We start from the raw sequence: 20525 nt of genomic DNA, 5'->3' as shown, positions 1-20525 counted from the left end.
CACTAACAATTTCCTTTGATTTCTATGAATGTATAACTGTAATTCACCTAAACAGTTATCCTTCAGGACACATTTGAGTTGACTCATTTACATCCTGACTACCCTTTCTCATTTGTTATAGCAGAATTCTCTCTGTTTCAGGTAAACTGATGAATTTTGGGGGGAGAATGGGCTATTGTTTGATGCTATGATATATATGTGACTTTTTACTCACAGTAAGGTTATATTATAGCTGTTACTTCTACACCATATCCAGTGCTCCATCTAAAACTTTTTAGCATATCAGAATTTGTGCTCAGTTGTGGCAAAAAATGAATTTAAAGGTGTAGAGTGCCTCTGTGGGACTCTACTGGCACCAGTGTACACCATCCTGACCTAGCCTTGCATACTGGAAATTTGTTTATTTGGTTAAACATTGGGCATCTCTAATATAAGTGGCCCTGGAGCAAAAACAAAGAAAAATAAGATATTACCTGAAGAATTGTGGAGCTTCTTGTCTAGTTAGAGAAATAGGTACATAAACATTCACCTTGCGAATGGGAGTTAGAATAAGTACAAAGCACTTTTGGATGGGTGAGGGGGAAATAATTTAGTTAGGGTATTTAAATACTAATCCCAGCATGGATTTTTACATCACCTTGAAAACAACTAGTGTATTTTCAGAGACTTTATTAATCATGCACTATGAATAGCTTTTGTTTTCTTTAGGAGATTATGTTCAAAAGTAGGTCAGGTATCATAATGTTAATAAACCAGGCTTCCTGTGAAGGATCTGCTGTCCTAAGCTTCAGGAATTCATTATTTGCAGGCTGTAGCCTAGTGACTGAGGCTTAGAAAGCTTTCACTGTCTTTCCAAGATTATCAACACTGATCCCTTTCTCATGAACTCAGTGTTGTAAAGTGACATGCATTAGGGTAATATTTTCAGAATTATGAAATCAGGTAGTCATCACTGAAGGAAAAATTATGAGAAATTTTGAAAACCTGGTATTATAAGTAGGATTTTTCCAAATTACCCGCAAACTCTTTTTTTTACATGGAAATAAGTATACTCCTTATAGAACAATTGTTCTGTGAAACAGTTTGGAAAGTATTGTTTACAGAATTTATTATTATTACTTCATAGAATAAGGCAATACAAAGGAAATCACTGTATCACAATTTCCTGATGATGTCATGCAATAATAATTGGCACATGACATTAATTTTTTGAATTTTGAAATAATTGTGGGTTCATAGGAAGTTACAAAGATAGTACAGAGAAATTCTGTGTACCCTTCATGTAGTTTCCCTCAGTGGTTACATTTTATAGTATAGTATAATATCAAAACCAGGAAACAATATGGTTCAATATGTGTGTATAGTTGTATGGCATTTTATTATATGTGAAAACTCGTGTAATCATCACACTACAATCAAATATTCTGTCTCCACCAAAATCTTCCCTGAGCTATTCCTTTATAATTACATTTAGTCTCACCATCCCTAACCTTGGGAAACCACTATTTTGTTCTCCGTCCCTATAGTTCGTAATTTTGAGAAAGTTATATAAATATGTAAATGCAGTTTGTGACCTTTTGAGACTGTCTTTTTTTCATTCAGCATAACCTCCTTGAGACCCATCCAAGTTGTTGTGTGTGTAAATCATTTGTTCCTTTTTATTGCTGACTCATGTTCCATGCATGGATGTAACATACCATAGTAGTATTTTCCAGAGTGGTTATGCCATTTTATGTTACCACCAACAATATTTGAGAAATCCAGTTTGTCCACATCCTTGCGAGCATTTGGTATTGTAACTATTTTATTTTTATTATTGCTCTTCTTATAGGTATAGGATAATATCTCATCAGGGTCTTAATTTGCATTTTCCCTGATAGCTAGTGGTGTTGAACATCTTATCATGTGTTTCTTTGTTATCTGTATATCCTCTTTGGTGAAATGTTTCTTCATGTCTTCTGCCCATTTTCTAATCAGAATTTTTCAAACTGTTGAGTTCTGAGAGTTCTTCATATATTATAGATATAAGTCCTTCGGCAGATGTGTGAGTGGCAAATGTTTTCTAATAGGCTTTAGATTATCTTTACATTCTCTTTACAGGGAAAGAGTAATTTTGATGAAGTCCAGTTTATTGATCTTTCCTTTTAGGGATCATGCTTTTGATATCACGGTCAAAAACACTTCACTGAGTTCTAGGTCCCAGATTTTCTTCTATTTTTCCTTCTAAAAGTTGCATAGTATTATATTTTACATTTAAGTGTATGCTCCATTTTGTTAATTTTTGTATAAGGTGTGAGGTTTGGGTCTTTTTTTTTTTTTTGCCAATAGTTATCCAGTTGCTTCATCACCATTAACAAAGCTGTCCTCCCTTCATTTAACTGCATCTGCATCTTTGTCAAATGTTAGTTGGTTGTGCTTATGTGAAGCTGTTTTGGTTCTGTTCCATTGATCCAAGTGTCTGTTCCTTCATCAGTCCCACACAGTCTTGAAAATTAAAGCTTTATAATAAATCTTAAACTTAGGTAGAGAGAGTCCTTCTAGTTTATTTTTCTTTTTCAACTAAATAGCCTTAGTTATTCCAGTTCCTTTGGCTTTGCTTTCACATTTAAAAAAAAATCATCTCTATATCTACCAAAAAAAGTGATGTAACTTTGACAAGAATTTTATTAAATACATATATCAGTTTGGGAGAAATAACATCTTTAATAGGATGTCTTCCAATCCATGAGCAGTTTGTCTCTCCATTATTTAGACTTTGATTTCTTTTCACCTGTGTTTTGCAGTTTTTGGCTTACAAGTCCTGTACATATTTTATAAGATTTACACCTAAGTATTTCATTTTTTAAGGGATTATAAATGATATTATATTTTAAATTTTGGTTTCTACATATTCAATGATGGTATATAAAAGCACAGTTAATTTTATATGTGGATCATGTGTCCTGCAACCTTGCTGAGTCATGTATTAGTTCTCAAAGTTTTATAATACATTCCTTAGATTTTCTATGTTGACAGTCATGTCATCTGAAAATTGGGACAGTTTTATGTCTTCCTTTCTGATCTGTGTGCCTTAAAGATTTGGTAGAAATCTCCAGTGAGACTATCTGAGCCTGGAGATTTCTTTTCAGGAATTTTAAAATTATGAGTTCCGTTTCCTTAAAAGTTATAAAGCTGCTCAAATCATTTTGTGTTTGTTCTTTGCAAGGAATAGGTCCATTTCATAGAAGTTGTCAATTTAATGCATTAGAGTTATTAATACTATTCTTATATCATCCTTTTAATATCCATAGGGTCTATGATATCCCCTGTTTCATTCCTGTCATAGGTAATTTGTGTCTTCTCTCTCTTTTCTTTGACATTCCTTTGAGACTGATAATACTAATTCATTAAGAAGAAAAATCTAGAAATAATAGGTATAGCTACTAACCTTTTTATAAATACAATATAAACAACTTGTCAAAATATGATATAAAGTTCAAGTTATTGAATCATAAAATCAAAGAATCATAGAGTTGGAGAGAATAAAAGAAGTTATTCCATGCTCTTTGAAACAGGGATCTAACACTAAGACTTCTGTGAAGGATTCACTTTTACTCAGTTACAATTTATCGTAAATTTTTTATCTATATCCTAGCACTTATCACAGTCTATTAATATATGAGAGAACTCCACTAAGACATATTTATTGATGAATCAGTTCCAACATCTACTGAATTGCTATTGATTGAATTGGTAAATGAGTCACCAACCAATGAAGGAATCATTTCTATAACTTCTCTGATCTGGCAGACAATGGAGGTGGGAGGGGAAAAAATCATCTGATTGCTGTTTGAACACTTTCATAGGAGAGAATACTCTGTCTCACATAAAAAGCCTTTTCAACTGTCAGGCGCCCCTTGATATAATGATTTTCCTAATATTGAATCTACGTTTCCATCTTTGCTCAGTATGGGTTTTTGATGATAGTATTTCTTACTACTTGTAGTTCTTCATAATAATACAACTTTAAGATTCAGAAACAGGTACCATTGATTCTGCACGTTTTTTCACATTCCCCTTTCTCATGTTCACAGTTATGATGTCAATATATATATTCTTAGAATCCTTTAGTAGCATTTTATATGCACAGTTCAAGGCCTCTATTATCTAGTCTCCCTCTCATTGGATGGTTTAAATTCTCAAAGTTTCTCATAAACATGGAAATTAAATATTCAGCAAATACCACCGTACTCTAATTATGTGTAAATTATCAGAATATTGTGTCATTTTTTTGCATAAGATAACATTCACAAATCTTAAGAATTTTAATACTTTAGTTTTTATTTTTTTAGTTAGCCTTGTGTTGATTATATCTATGAAGAATGAATAGGGAGTTGGTTAAATAAAGAATAGTAAAGAAGGTTCCAGATGATAGGAATTACAAAGGGTGGTAGCAAAAAACCAGAGGAAAGACAGATCCTGATGAGTTTGTGGAGACAAAGCTTAGCATGTCTGGAGCATTTCATTTGAGAGTGGAGAGTAGCTAGGAATGAGTCCAGAGAGACAAGCAGGGGTACTTGGTCATCTGTGTTAAGAAATGTCTTTTAACTTAGAGTAACAGAGAGACATTTTAGGATTTTATACAGAGGAATAATATAATCAAATTTGGATTTTAGGAAAATCACTCTGAAGAGCAGTGTAGATGATAGCAATTTTGGAGACAGGAGGATCAGTCAGGAGACTATTCCAGTATTTCACTCAAGAGATAATGATGACAAGGTGCATTCAATGAAGATGGAAAGAAGTGAATAAATATTTGGGAGAAAAGTCTACAGATCTGATGATTAATTTACTGTGGAGGATTTCTGGGTTGGACAAGTGAATAACTGGCAGTTTCATTCACTCTTAATTAATGAAGCAAAAGGATGAGGTTTTAAAAGATGTGATTTTGCTTAATTTGTGATTGAGATATCGTAAGATCTTAAAAATGGAGATGTGGCCAATAGACATCTCAACCTGGGAGAGGCATTTCTGCAGGAGACATAGAATTGGGGAATATCAGAGGAACTTCAAGATGGCGGAGTAAGACGTGGAGATCACCTTCCTCCCTGCAAATACATCAAAAATACATCTACATGTGGAACAACTCCTACAGAACACCTACCGAATGCTGGCAGAAGACCTCAGACTTCCCAAAAGGCAAGAAACACCCCACGTACCTGGCCATGTCGCTGACAGGGTCTTGGTACTCTGGCCGGGTATCAGGCCTGGGTCTCTGAGGTGGGAGAGCCAACTTCAGGAAACTGGTCTGCCAGAGACCACCTGGCCCCATGTAATATCAGTCGGCAAGAGCTCTCCCAGAGATCACCATCTCAACACTAAGACCCAGCTGCACTCAATGACCAGCAAGCTACAGTGCTGGACACTCCCTGCCAAACAACTAGCAAGACAGGAACACAACCCCACCCATTAGCAGAGAGGTGGCCTAAAATCATACTAAGTTCACAAACACCCCAAAACACACCACCAGACGTGGACCTGCCCACCAGAAAGACAAGATCCAGCCTCATGCACCAGAACACAAGCACCAGTCCCTTCCACCAGGAAGCCTACACAACCCACTGAACAAGTTTATCCACTGGGGGCAGACACCAAAAACAACGGGAACTACAAACCTGCAGCTGCGAAATGAGAACCCAAACACAGTAAGTTAAGCAAAATGAGAAGAGAGAGAGATATGCAGCAGATGAAGGAGCAAGGTAAAAACCCGCCAGACCAAACAAATGAAGAGGAAATAGGCAGTCTACCTGAAAAAGAATTCAGAGTAATGATAATAAAGATGATCAAAAATCTTGGAAATAGAATGGAGAAAATACATGAAACGCTTAACAAGGACCTAGAAGAACTAAAGAGCAAACAAACAATGATGAAAAACACAATAAATGAAACTAAAAATTCTCTACAAGGAATGATTAGCAGAATAACTGAGGAAGAAGAATGGATAAGTGATGGGGAAAATAAAATAGTGGAAATAGCTACCGCAGAGCAGAATAAAGAAAAAAGAATGAAAAGAATTGAGGACAGTCTCAGAGACCTCTGGGACAACATTAAATGCACCAACATTCGAATTATAGGGGTCTCACAAGAAGAAGAAAAAAGAAAGGGTCTGACCAATCACAAGTAATGACATTGAAACTGTGATTAAAAATCTTCCAACAAACAAAAGCCCAGGACCAGATGGCTTCACAGGCGAATTCTATCAAACATTTAGAGAAGAGCTAACACCCATCCTTCTCAAACTCTTCCAAAAAATTGCAGAGGGAGGAACACTCCCAAACTCATTCTATGCGGCCACCATCACCCTGATATCAAAACCAGACAAAGATACTACACAAAAAATTACAGACCAATATCACTGATAAATACAGATGCAAAAATCCTCAACAAAATAGTAGCAAACAGAATCCAACAACACATTAAAAGGGTCATGAACCATGATCAAGTGGGATTTATCCCAGGGATGCAAGGATTCTTCAATATACGCAAATAAATCAATGTGATACACCATATTAACAAATTGAAGAATAAAAACCATATGATCATCTCAATAGATGCAGAAAAAGCTTTTGACAAAATTCAACACCCATTTATGATAAAAACTCTCCGGAAACCTACCTCAACATAATAAAGGCCATATATGACATACCCACAGCAAACATCATTCTCAATGGTGAAAAACTGAAAGCATTTCCTCTAAGGCCAGGAACAAGAGAAGGATGTCCACTCTCACCACTATTATTCAACATAGTTTTGGAAGTCCTAGCCATGGCAATCAGTGAAGAAAAAGATATAAAAGGAATACAAATTGGAAAAGAAGAAGTAAAACTGTCAGTGTTTGCAGATAACATGATACTATACATAGAGAATCCTAAAGATGCTACCAGAAAACTACTAGAGCTAATCAATGAATTTGGTAAAGTTGCAGTATACAAAATTGATGCACAGAAATCTCTTGCATTCCTATACACTAATGATGAAAAATCTGAAAGAGAAATGAAGGAAACACTCCCATTTACCATTGCAACAGAAAGAATAAAATACCTAGGAATAAACCTACCTAGGGAGACAAAAGACCTGTATGCGGAAAACTATAAAACACTGATGAAAGAAATTAAAGATCATACCAACAAATGGACAGATATGCCATGTTCTTGGATTGGAAGAATCAGTATTGTGAAAATAACTATACTACCGAAAGCAATCTACAGATTCAGTGCAATCCCTATCGAATTACCAATGGCATTTTTTACGGAACTAGAACAAAAAAATCCTAAAATTTGCGTGGAGACAAAAAAGACCCCGAATGGCCAAAGCAGTCTTGAGGGGAAAAAATGGAGCTGGAGGAATCAGACTCCCTGACTTCAGACTATACTACAAAGCTACAGTAATCAAGACAATATGGTACTGGCACAAAAACAGAAATATATATCAATGGAACAAGGTAGAAAGCCCAGAGATAAGCCCACGCACCTGTGGTCAACTTATCTATGACAAAGGAGGCAAGGATATACAATGGAGAAAAGACAGTCTCTTCAATAAGTGATGCTGGGTAAACTGTACAGCTACATGTAAAAGAAAGAAATTAGAACTCTCCCTAACATCATACACAAAAATAAACTCAATATGGATTAGAGACCTAAATGTAAGACTGGACGCTATAAAACTCTAAGAGGAAAACATAGGAAGAACACTCGTTGACATAAATCTCAGCAAGATCTTTTTGATCCACCTCCTAGAGTAATGGAAATAAAAACAAAATTAAAAAATGGGACCTAATGAAACTTAAAAGCTTTGGCACAGCAAAGAAAAGCATAAACAAGACGAAAAAACAACTCTCAGCATGGGAGAGAATATTTGCAAATGAATCAGTGGACAAAGGATTAATCTCCAAAATATATAAACAGCTCATGCAGCTCAATATCAAAAAAACAAACAACCCAATCAAAAAATAGGCAGAAGAGCTAAATAGACATTTCTCCAAAGAAGACATACAGATGACCAAGAAACACATGAAAAGCTGCTCAACATCACTAATTATTAGAGAAAGGCAAATCAAAACTACAAAACTAAAATGAGGTATCACCTCACACCAGTTAGAATGGGCATCATCAGAAACTCTACAAACAACAAATGCTGGAGAGGGTGTGGAGAAAAGGGAACCCTCTTGCACTGTTGGTGGGAATGTAAATTGATACAACCACTATGGAGAACAGTATGGAGGTTCCTTAAAAAACTAAAAATAGAATTACCATATGATCCAGCAATCCCACTACTGGGCATATACCCTGAGAAAACCATAATTCAAAAAGACACATGCACCCCAGTGTTCACTGCAGAACTATTTAGAATAGCCAGGTCATGGAAGCAACCTAAATGCCCATTGACAGACTAATGGATAAAGAAGCTGTGGAATATATATTCCATATATACAATGGAATATTACTCAGCCATAAAAAGGAATGAAATTGGGTCATTTGTTGAGACGTGGATGGATCTAGAGACTGTCATACAGAGTGAAGTAAGTCAGAAAGAGAAAAACAAATATCGTATATTAACACATATATGTGGAACCTATAAAAATGGTACAGATGAACCGGTTTGCAGGGCAGAAATTGAGACACAGATATAGAGAACAAACGTACGGACACCAAGGGGAAAAAGCGGTGGGGCGGTGGGGGTGGTGGTGTGATGAATTGGGAGATTGAGACTGACATGTATACACTGATGTGTATAAAATGGATGACTAATAACCTGCTCTATAAAAAAATAAATATGATAAAATTCAGAAAAAAAGAGTATTTGATGAAAAGAAAGGCTGCAGTAGACATTATACAGTTCTCATTTCATTCTTTACATACAAAAGATGATTTCGCCAAGACCCCTTGCTTTTGGAAAGGACATGAGGCTGCTTCTGACCAATGGTATCACCTTTGAGCCAAAGAATAAAAGAGAACGTGTATGATCAGAAAAAAAGAAAAAAAGAAAAAGAAAGAAAGAAAAGAAAGGGTCTGAGAAAATATTTGAAGAGATTATAGTTGAAAACTGCCCTAATATGGGAAAGGAAGTAGTCAAAGAACTCCAGGAAGCACACAGAATCCCATACAGGATAAATCCAAGGAGAAACATGCCAAAACACATATTAATCAAACTATCAAAAATTAAATAGAAAAAATATTAAAGGCAGCAAGGGAAAAGCAACAAATAACATACAAGGGAATCCCCATTAGTTTAACAGCTGATCTTTCAGCAGAAACTCTGCAAGACAGAAGGGTGTGGCAAGACATATTTAAATTGATGAAAGAGAAAAAGCTACAACCAAGTTTACACAGCAAGGACCACATTCAGATTTGATGGAGAAATTAAAATCTTTAAGACAAGCAAAAGCTAAGAGAATTCAGCACCACCAAATCAGCTTTACAACAAATGCTAAAAGGAATTTCTCTAGGCAGGAAACACAAGAAGAGGAAAAGACCCACAATAACAAACCCAAAACAATTAAGAAAATGGTAATATGAACATACATATCGATAATTTCCTTAAATATAAATGGATTTAATGCTCCAACCAAAAGACATAGACTGGCTGAATGGATACAAAAACAAGACCCGTATATATGCTGTCTACAAGAGACCCACTTCAGACCTAGGCACACATGCAGACTGAAATTGAGAGGATGGAAAAAGATATTCCATGCAAAGGGAAATCAAAAGAAAGGTGGAATAGAAATTCTCATATCAGACAAAATAGAATTTAAAATAAAGACTATTACAAGAGATACAGGACACTACATAATGATCATGGGATCAATCCAAGAAGAAGATATAACAATTGTAAATATTTATGCACCCAACATAGGAGCACCTCAATACATAAGGCAAATGATAACAGCCACAAAAAAGGAAATTGACAGTAACACAATAATAAGAGGGGAATTTAACACTGCACTTTCACCAATGGACAGATTATCCAAAATGAAAATAAATAAGGAAACACAAGCTTTAAATGATACATTAAACAAGATGGACTTAATTGATATTTATAGGGCATTCCATCAAAAACAACAGAATACACTTTCTTCTCAAGTGCTCATGGAACATTCTCCAGGATAGATCACGTCTTGGGTCACAAATCAATACTTCGTAAGTTAAGAAAATTGAAATTGTATCAAGTATCTTTTCCGACCATAACGCTATGAGGCTAGATATCAATTATAGGAAAAAAATCTGAAAAAAATACAAACACATGGAGGCTAAACAATACACTACTAAATAACCAAGAGATCACTGAAGAAATCAAAGAGGAAATCAAAAATACCTAGAAACAAATGACAATGAAAACACGACAACCCAAAATCTATGCGATGCAGCAAAAACAGTTCTAAGAGGGAAGTTTATAGCAACAAAATCCTACCTCAAGAAACAAGAAACATCTCAAATAAACAACCTAACCTTACACCTAAAGCAATTAGAGAAAGAAGAACAATAAATACCCCCAAAGTTAGCAGAAGGAAAGAAATCATTAAGATCAGATCAGAAATAAATGAAAAAGAAATGAAGGAAAGAGTAGCAAAGTTCAGTAAAACTAAAAGCTGGTTCTTTGAGAAGATAAACAAAATTGATAAACCATTAGCCAGACTCATCAAGACAAAAAGGGAGAACACTCAAATCAACATAATTAGAAATGAAAAAGGAGAAGTAACAACTGGCACTGAAGAAATACAAAGGATCATGAGAGATTACTACAAGCAACTCTATGCCAATAAAATGGACAACCTGGAAGAAATGGACAAATTCTTAGAAAAGCACAACCTTCCGAGACTGAACCAGGATGAAATAGAAAATATGAACAGACCAATCACAAGGACTGAAATTGAAACTGTGATTAAAAATCTTCCAACAAACAAAAGCCCAGGACCAGATGGCTCACAGGCGAATTCTATCAAACATTTAGAGAAGAGCTAACACCTCTCCTTCTCAAACTCTTCCAAAATATAGCAGAGGGAGAAACACTCCCCAACCCTTCTATGAGGCCACCATCACCCTGATACCAAAACCAAACTAAGATGTCACAAAAAAAGAAAACTACAGGCCAATATCTCTGATGAACATAGATGCAAAAATCCTCAACAAAATACTAGCAAACAGAATCCAACAGCACATTAAAAGGATCATACACCATGATCAAGTGGGGTTTATCCCAGGAATGCAAGGATTATTCAGTATACTCAAATCAATCAGTGTGATACACCATATTAACAAATTGAAGGCTAAAAACCATATGATCATCTCAATAGATGCAGAAAAAGCTTTTGACAAATTCAACACCATTTATGATAAAAAGTCTCCAGAAAGTAGGCATAGAGGGAACTTACCTCAATATAATAAAGGCCATATATGACAAACCCACAGCCAACATCATTCTCAGTGGTGAAAAACTGAAACCGTTTCCTCTAAGATCAGAAACAAGACAAGATTGCCCATTCTCACCATTATTATTCAACATAGTTTTGGAAGTTTTAGCAACAGCAATCAGAGAAGAAAAAGAAATAAAAGGAATCCAAATCAGAAATGAAGAATAAAACTGTCACTGTTGACAGATGACATGATACTATACATAGAATCCTAAAGATGCTACCAGAAAACTACTAGAGCTAATCAATGGATTTTTAGAGTAGCAGGATACAAAATGAATGCACAGAAATCTCTTGCATTCCTATACACTAATGATGAAAAATCTGAAACAGAAATTAAGTAAATGCTCCCATTTACCATTGCAACAAAAAGAGTAAAATACCTAGGAATAAACCTACCTAAGGAGACAAAAGACCTATATGCAGAAAACTGTAAGACACTGATGAAAGAAATTAAAAATGATACAAATAGATGGAGAGATATACTATGTTCATGGATTAGAAGATCAACGTTGTGAAAATGACTGTACTACCCAAAGCAATACAGATTCAATGCAATCCCTATCAAACTATCAATGGCGTTTTTCACAGAACTAGAACAAAAACTTTCACAATTTGTATGGAAACACAAAAGACCCCAAATAATCAAAGCCATCTTGAGAAAGAAAAACGGAGCTGGAGAAATCAGGCTCCCTGACTTCAGACTCTAGCACAAAGCTACAGTAATCAAGACAGTATGGTACTGGCACAAAAATAGAAATATAGATCAATGGAGCAGGATAGAAAGTCCAGAGATAAATCCATGCACATATGGTCACCTTACCTTTGATAAAGGGGGCAAGAATATAAAATGGAGAAAAGACAGCCTCTTCAATAAGTGGTACTGGGAAAACTGGACAGCTACATGTAAAAGAATGAAATTAGAACACTCCCTAACACCATACACAAAATAAACTCAAAATGGATTAAAGACCTAAATTTAAGTCCAGACACTATAAAACTCTTAGAGGAAACCATAGGCAGAACACTCTATGACATAAATCACAGCAAGATCCTTTTTGACCCATCTTCTAGAGAAATGGTAATAAAAACAAAAATAAACAAATGGGACCTAATGAAACTTAAAAGCTTTGGCACAGCAAAAGAAACCATAAACAAGATGAAAAGACAACCCTCAGAATGGGAGAAAATATTTGTAAACAAAGCAACTGACAAAAGATTAATCTCCAAAATATATCAGCAGCTCATGCAGCTCAATATCAAAAAAACAAACAACCCAATCCAAAAATGGGCAGAAGTCCTAAACAGACATTTCTCTGAAGAAGATATACAGATTGCCAACAAACACATGAAAGGATGCTCAACATCACTAATCATTAGAGAAATGCAAATCAAAACTACAATGAGGTATCACCTCACACCGGTCAGAGTGGCCATCATCAAAAAAATCTACAAACAATAAATGCTGGAGAGGGTGTGGAGACAAGGAAACCCTCTTGCTCTCTTGGTGGGAATGTAAATTGATACAGCCACTAAGGAGAACAGTATGGAGCTTCCTTAAAAAAGTAAAGATAGCACTACCATATGACCCAGCAGTCCCACTACTGGGCATATACCCTTAGAAAACCGTAATACAAAAAGAGTCATGTACCACAAAGTTTATTGAAGCAGTTTTTACAATAGCCAGGACATGAAATCAACCTAAGTGTCCATCGACAGATGAATGGATAAAGAAGATGTGACACATATATACAGTGGAATATTACTCAGCCATAAAAGGAAATGAAATTGAGTTATTTGTAGTGAGGTGGATGGACCTAGAGTCTGTCATACAGAGTGAAGTAAGTCAGAAAGAGAAAAACAAATACCATATGCTAACATATATATATGGAATCTAAAAAAAAAAAAGGTTCTGAAGGACTTAGCAGCAGGACAGGAATAAAGACACAGACGTGGAGAATGGACTTGAGGACATGGGGAGGGGGAAGCTGGGACGAAGTAAGAGAATGTCATGGACATATATACACTACCTAATGTAAAATAATTAGCTACTGGGAAGCAGCCACATAGCACAGGGAGATCAGCTTGGTGCTTTGTGACCACCTAGAGGGGTGGGATAGGGAGGGGGGAGGGAGAAACAAGAGGGAGGGTATATGGGGATATATGCATACATAAAGCTGATTCACTTTGTTATACAGTAGAAACTAACACACCACTGTAAAGCAATTATACTCCAATAAAGATGTTAAAAAAGAAAAGAATTGGGGAACATCAATATATAGTGGGTATATATATATATATATATATATATATAGATTGATATTGATATATATATATCCATTAAGTGGATAATATCACATAGGGAAAGTAGATACAGTGGGAAAAGAAGGAATAGCATGGGAATAGAACCCCAACTAACACCGATATTTAAGACAAAGATGCTTACAAAGCAGACAGAAGGAGAGTGCCTGGAAGGAAAAGAAAAGAACAGACATTGGTGTCACAGAAGGTCAGGAAAGTTATAATTCTAAAAAGAAATATGTGACATTGTCAAGTGTGTAAACATCAAATAATATAAGTCCTGAGAAATTTCTATTATATTTAATAACAAGAAGGTAATTGGTATCACTTTGTCAGTGTTAGAATGTGAGGGCAATATAGGTTTGGACCTTACTTTTCACATGTAATGGTGTTAAATCTCTTCCTCACCTGTAGTCACCCTGGCCCACACCTGTCTCAACCATTTACATTTTAAACTGAAAGGCGGGATTTGCCATTTTTTCATATTAAAATTCCATTATTTTGGTTTCTACCAATCACTGAGCTTATCCAGGCTAATGTAATCAATGTAAACAGTCTACTTGTATATTTACATACCCTCCATAACCTTCCTTCAGTTAAATATTTTTAAAAAATCAAATGTGTTTCCTCTACCTATATGAAGAGAAATAAAATTATATATCTACAGCTTTTGAATTACACTCGTCAATATAAAGATAACTACATTTTTTTTAGTAACATGAACTAGTGTCCAGTTTCTTAAGAGTCAGTTTTCCCTCCATAATTTTATCAAAAGAAGACCTATTTATATTTCTGTTATCCCCAAATTATTGATTCCCTGAAGTGAGAGACAAAATAAGTGAAGAGGCTGCATTTGACTCATACAGGACTAGTGAGGACTGTCATTTGAATTTAAAATACAGGAATTGAATAAGGATGCAGTCAAGAACATGCTAGGAATTGGTGCAAGTTATAAGTGTAGGTTTTCTGGTTTGCTGAGTTGTCGCTGTTATGATTGTTTTGTGTTCTGTTGATTAAAGAGTCATAGGCCAGGAAGTGGGGTAAGAAATAGTTCCACCTTATTATAAAACATTACATTAATTACAATCTACTGTGTACTAGAAATTGCAATGTGAACAGTGCATGAACTCTAGGCATAGTTCTGAGAAAGGGCTTCCACAAATGAACAAATAATATTAAATGAGCCAAAGGAAAGCTACACACTCCATCTTTTGACAAAAACCAGCTCTGGAACATTATTTAAATGGGGACCAATAAAACAACAACAAAAATTAGGAGCGTCAGAGGGATCTAATTATAAAATGTATTTATTACAATTACCCAGATAAATCAAATACATATGTCATGCGTATTCAACATGTTATAAGAAATTATGGGTTGTGTGAAATATGAGAAGAGGACCATAAGAGAGAAAAGATTAAGATGAAATTGGATAAGACAAGGAAGAATTATAAGTAAAGCAATTACAATCCTAAATGAAATTTTACACTGGAATGACATTATGGAAAAGTGAATTGTTGCCAAGGAATACAAATTTGAAAATATGTCTCAGCACAAAGAAGAAATATTCAATAAAATGAAAAGACTGAGAGGAAATAAGGGATATGACAGGGGATGAGAATTAATACTATGTGTAACTGGTGATGATGACAGTGGATATATATAATATAAATAATACGTATATATATAATATATATAGACAATAGATATATATAAATAATAGTTAATATATATAAGAAATATAACTTTCATAAAGTTAAAAATATTTAAGCTACTTAAAATTAAGCTAAATTAAAAATAAGAACTTAGTAAATCATGATATAAAAAGAGTATTGTTAGTGAACTCTAAAAAGTGTAGCTAGTGATGTAAACAGACTGGAAACATGGACAAAGATTTATGATGCAATTAAAGAGTAGTCAATTAAACATTAATTTCTGAATCAAAATTATTGAGTGTTAAAAGGTGAAATCTAGAATGAAAATACAGTTTTGAAGCTTTCTGCTTAAAATGACATAACCAAATATATGAAGCAAAACAGTTAGCAGTACAACAAGAAAAAGATGAAAATCCAGTTGTTGAATCATATTTCAAAATCCTCTGTCAGCTTTTGCTGATAAGATAAGCAAAAGTAAAATAATAAAGGCATAGAATATTTGGAAAAATATGATAGAGTTATATATATGATATATATATAATAAATATGATATATATTTTATATGTATATATAAGTCATATAAAATATATATTTTATTTATATATAATAAAATATGATAGAGTTATATACATATTAATATATATATGAAATTTTGGACCTTATAAATAAAAGCATTATTTCAACCATATTTGGTATATTTACAGATTCATCACAATTTAGGAGACAGTCGATACATTCCATATAGAAAAGTTGTATAATCCATATTATTTGATCAAAATACAGTCAAAATATAAAACTAAATATTAATTTAAAAGTTTAAGCTAAAATGTTGAGTCAGTTAGATACATAATTTTATACTCTTAAATGAATATAGAACAAAAGAGAAATAAAAATTTTTTGATTTACCACAATAAAAAGTATATTTAAAAGAAAACAATAAATATGAAAAGGTTAGATATCATAACATATTATATGCATGCATACTTTTACCCTGAGGGGTGTATATATATATATATATATGTGTGTGTGTGTGTATATATATATATGAATCAGTCTCTCTCTCTCTCTCTTTCTTTCTCTCTCTCCCCCCATGTGTGGGTGTATCATATAAGATTTTTATTATGGCAGTAGATTACTAATGAAAGAATCAGAAAACTTACGACATTAGAATATCAAATAATGTTGAGGGACTTATGCATACATTCATGATAGAAAAAGCTGATACTGGATTTATTCTTTGTCAAGAGCAATAGAATGGGACGTAATATATGAGGCAAATGTTTTCAGGCATTACACAACAGGCAGCATAGAACTGTGATCTTGAGAGACAGGAATACAAAAGGTGACCTCCATGATCACCCACTGACTGTCACATTTCTTATGATGAAAGTCTTCTTCCACAGAACAGAGATAGAACCCCAAAATAGTAACAGTGCCACTAAGCTGAGAGAGAAATAATTCCTGGCTGCTGAAGTGGCTGAATACCTGAGGAAAGAGAACTGAGCAAAACAACTGTTCTAGAAGATTTTATGGGGATTAACTTGGCTAAGAGTTAGACTGTACATGCACAGAGTGAGACCCCATGAGGAGAGATGACATGGTGCAGGACTGAGAGAGAGATCAGTAGTTATTCTAGAGGGCATGCAATTTGGGAACACATTAAAATTCCAGCACAGCCAGAATTGGGATGGTACTAAACACTTCAAGCTTTAAGATGATACTACAGTAAAAACCCAATTTATTAATAAGCAACATAACCTAGGAATAAGTTGAAATTTTCAATAGGTCTAACCTAAAAATAATAAAACTAAGCCTGATTGTACTAAAAAGACCTCTCAGAAACTGTGAGAAAAAATATAACACACATTTAAAGAGCATGACATAACCCAAATTTGCTACAATGTATCATCTACAATTTCAGCATACAAGTAAAAAAAATTACACATATCAAGAAAGAGGAAATTTTGACCTATATTTGAGAAAAAAATTAATAGAAATTGATTCCAAGATGATGGAAAACTGAGATTTAGTAAACAGTGGATTTAAAGCAGGTAGTACAAATGTGTTCCAGGACTTAATAAGAATATCACAATAATGAATAAGCAGATATAGAAGATCTCAGCAAGGAAATAAAAATGAAGATGAAGAGAGAGAGAGGAGGTGGAAGTGAGAGAGAGGAGGAGGAAATGAGAGAGAAGAAGAGGAGAAGGAGGATAAAAAGGAATAGGAGGAAGAACCAAAGGGAATTTCTAGAATTGAAAAGTGAAATACCTGAAATAAAAATTTACTGGATGACCTTAGAAACAGATTAGAGACAACAGGAGAAGTATCACTGAACTTGAAGACAGATCTACTAAATGGAAGTTATCTGATTACTTAAGAAGAAAAAAAAATGAAAATAAATTGATCAGAGCCTTAGTGATCCACAGGGCAACATAAAACATTCTTATATACATGTAAATGAAGGAACATAAGGTGGGGGGAAGAAGAGAAAAATATTTGAATAAATAATTATCAAAAAATTCCAAATTTATGGAAAACATAAACTTAAATAAAATGATCAGGAAGATCAAGACAAAGAAAATGAAAATCACCACATCTTAGTACCTTCTATTTCAACTGATAAAAACCAAAATAAAAGAGAAAATCTTGAAAGACACCAGAAAAGTAAAAAACAACTTAAAAATGAAACAATGATATGCTTGATAGCTTATTTCTTGTCACAAGAAAAATGGAGGCCCAAAGATATTAGAAGAATATATTTAAAATGCTAAAATGGGGTTGGAGAGAGGACTTGTCAACAAAGAATTTTGTATCCAGTGAAAATATTTTCCCAAAACTAAGGCAAAATAAAACATTTTCAGATAAATGGAAAATAGGAGATGCCATCATACTTCAGCATACACTATAAAAAGTGCTAATGGATATTTTTCAGGCTGAAAGTAAATAACACCAGGTTGAAACTTGAATCTTCAGGAAAAAATAAAGAGAATAAGAGTTTATAATTATGTGAGTTAATATGCAAGACTAAATTTTTCTCTTTTCTTTCATTAAATTCTTTAAAAGGCATGCTTTTAAAAGAAGACATACACAGTATTGAAGCTTTTATATCATATGTAGATATATATGACAAAGTAGCACAATTAAGAGGAGGTGAATGGAACTAAACTTTACCAAGTTTCTTAAATTTTGCATGAAGAGCAATATTAACTCTGGATTGTGATGGTTAAGTAGGCATATTACAATCATTAGACCAACTATTAAAATATAATGTAAAGAGATATAGCTAAAAACCCGATAAAGAATTAAAGTGGAATACTAAAAATATTCAAAAAAGGCAGAAAAGGAGGAAGATAATAATTAAGAAATGGATGTATATAAAAATAATAAAAGAATGATCTAAATCTTGCAATAACATGAATTATATCAAATGTAACTAGCCTAAATACACCAATTAAAATGCCAAGATTTATGAATGGATTTTTAAAAAACATGATACAACAATTTGCTTGGTGTGTACTTTGATATCCTTTCACTTTTAACCTATCTCTGAATTTATATTTAAAATATTTCTCTTGAAAAAGCAAATAAAAGGCATTCATAGTTTCTAAATTAATATAAAAATAGACTTTTGGAAAAAGAACATAAGAAATGGTAGAGGGACATTTGATTATAATAAAGCAATCAATTTATCAAGAAGACATTAACAATCAAAAATATGTATTTTTAACAAAGCTTCAAAATGCCTGAAATAAAATCTGACAGAACTAAAATAAAAATATAAAAATTCACAATTGTAGTCAGAAATTTGGTCACCTCTCTCATGAATTCACAGAATGCCTAGACAAAATATTCATAAGGATATAGGAAATCTGAATTGTACTAGCAACTACCTTTATCTAATTTAGCTATAGTTCACTCCTCAGTAAACACATTCTTTTCCAAGTGTGAATGGAATGTTCACACCAAATGACCACATACTAAGGCATAAAACAAGTATAAATAAATATCAAAGGATTAAATATTAAGAGTATGCTATCTGATCACACCATAATTGATATATCAATAATAATATATATCTATAAAATGTCCAAATTTTGGCAGAGAAATAACTCACTGAAAAATAATGAATGCATCCAAAGGAGAAATTGCAAACATAAAGAGGAAAGTATTTCAAAATGAATGATAATTAAAATTCACAGATGAATAAAATATGGTTACAATTCCTGCTAAATCAGTGGTTAAAAGGAAATACATAGCAATAAGTATTTATATTACAGAGGAGGAAGATCAAAAATCATTGATCTGAGTTTCCAAATTAAGAAGATTGAAAAAAAAAATCAAACACAAAGTAATTATATGGAAGGAAAAAGTAAAGATTAGGGCACAAATTAAAAATAGTAAATATTTAAACAAAAGGAGAATATTAAAAAGGCCAAAATTGTTTATTTGAAAGATTAATAAATCCCTGAATAAACTGATTAAAATTAAAGACAGAAAACACAATTTACTAATGTCAGGAACAAAAGAGTAAAGATCACCACAAACTCTACTGACATTAAAAGCATAATAAGGAATAGCTATTATAAATAATAACTTCATTCCTAAAAAATTCAACAGCTTGGAAGAAATGAGCAAAAACTTTAAAAAGACAAAACTGAAACAAATCTGAATAAGACTACATCTGTTACAGAAATTGAATTTATAATAAAACATTTTCCACATATCTATATTTAATCTCAGATGACTTCATGGGTGAAATCTATCAAACTTGTAAAATAATACCAACTTACCCAGGACTCTCAGAACATAAATTAGGAAAAGGGAACACTTCCCAACTCATTTTATGATACCAGTATAAGGCTGATGCCAAAGTCAGACTAGCAGCTATAAGAAAAGAAATTTAGAAATCAATTACCCTGATGAACACAGACGCAAAAATCTTTAATAATATATTTTACAAAGGGATATGTTTGACTTAATGTTCAAAAAATGAAATAATGAAAAAAATCCACACCTTAACAGAAGAAAGAAGAAAATTCATGTGGTCTTCTCATTTAGGTTCAGGAAAGGCATCAATAAAAATTCAATACTCTGTCGTGATAAAACTTTTTGTAAAC

General features: G+C 33.5%; 1 protein-coding gene across 1 annotated transcript in view; it reads left to right on the top strand.

Moving 5' to 3' along the window:
• Nucleotides 1–20525, top strand: part of MALRD1 (MAM and LDL receptor class A domain containing 1) — a 612855-nt gene that overhangs the window by 260161 nt on the left and 332169 nt on the right. The gene's annotated exons all lie outside the window — the stretch shown is intronic.

This window comes from Balaenoptera musculus, chromosome 2 (genome assembly GCF_009873245.2).
Source record: "Balaenoptera musculus isolate JJ_BM4_2016_0621 chromosome 2, mBalMus1.pri.v3, whole genome shotgun sequence".
In the NCBI taxonomy this organism is placed as follows: Eukaryota; Metazoa; Chordata; class Mammalia; order Artiodactyla; family Balaenopteridae; genus Balaenoptera; species Balaenoptera musculus.
The sequence above is the reverse complement of the archived record's forward strand: the minus strand, read 5'-3'. Positions and strand labels throughout refer to the sequence as shown.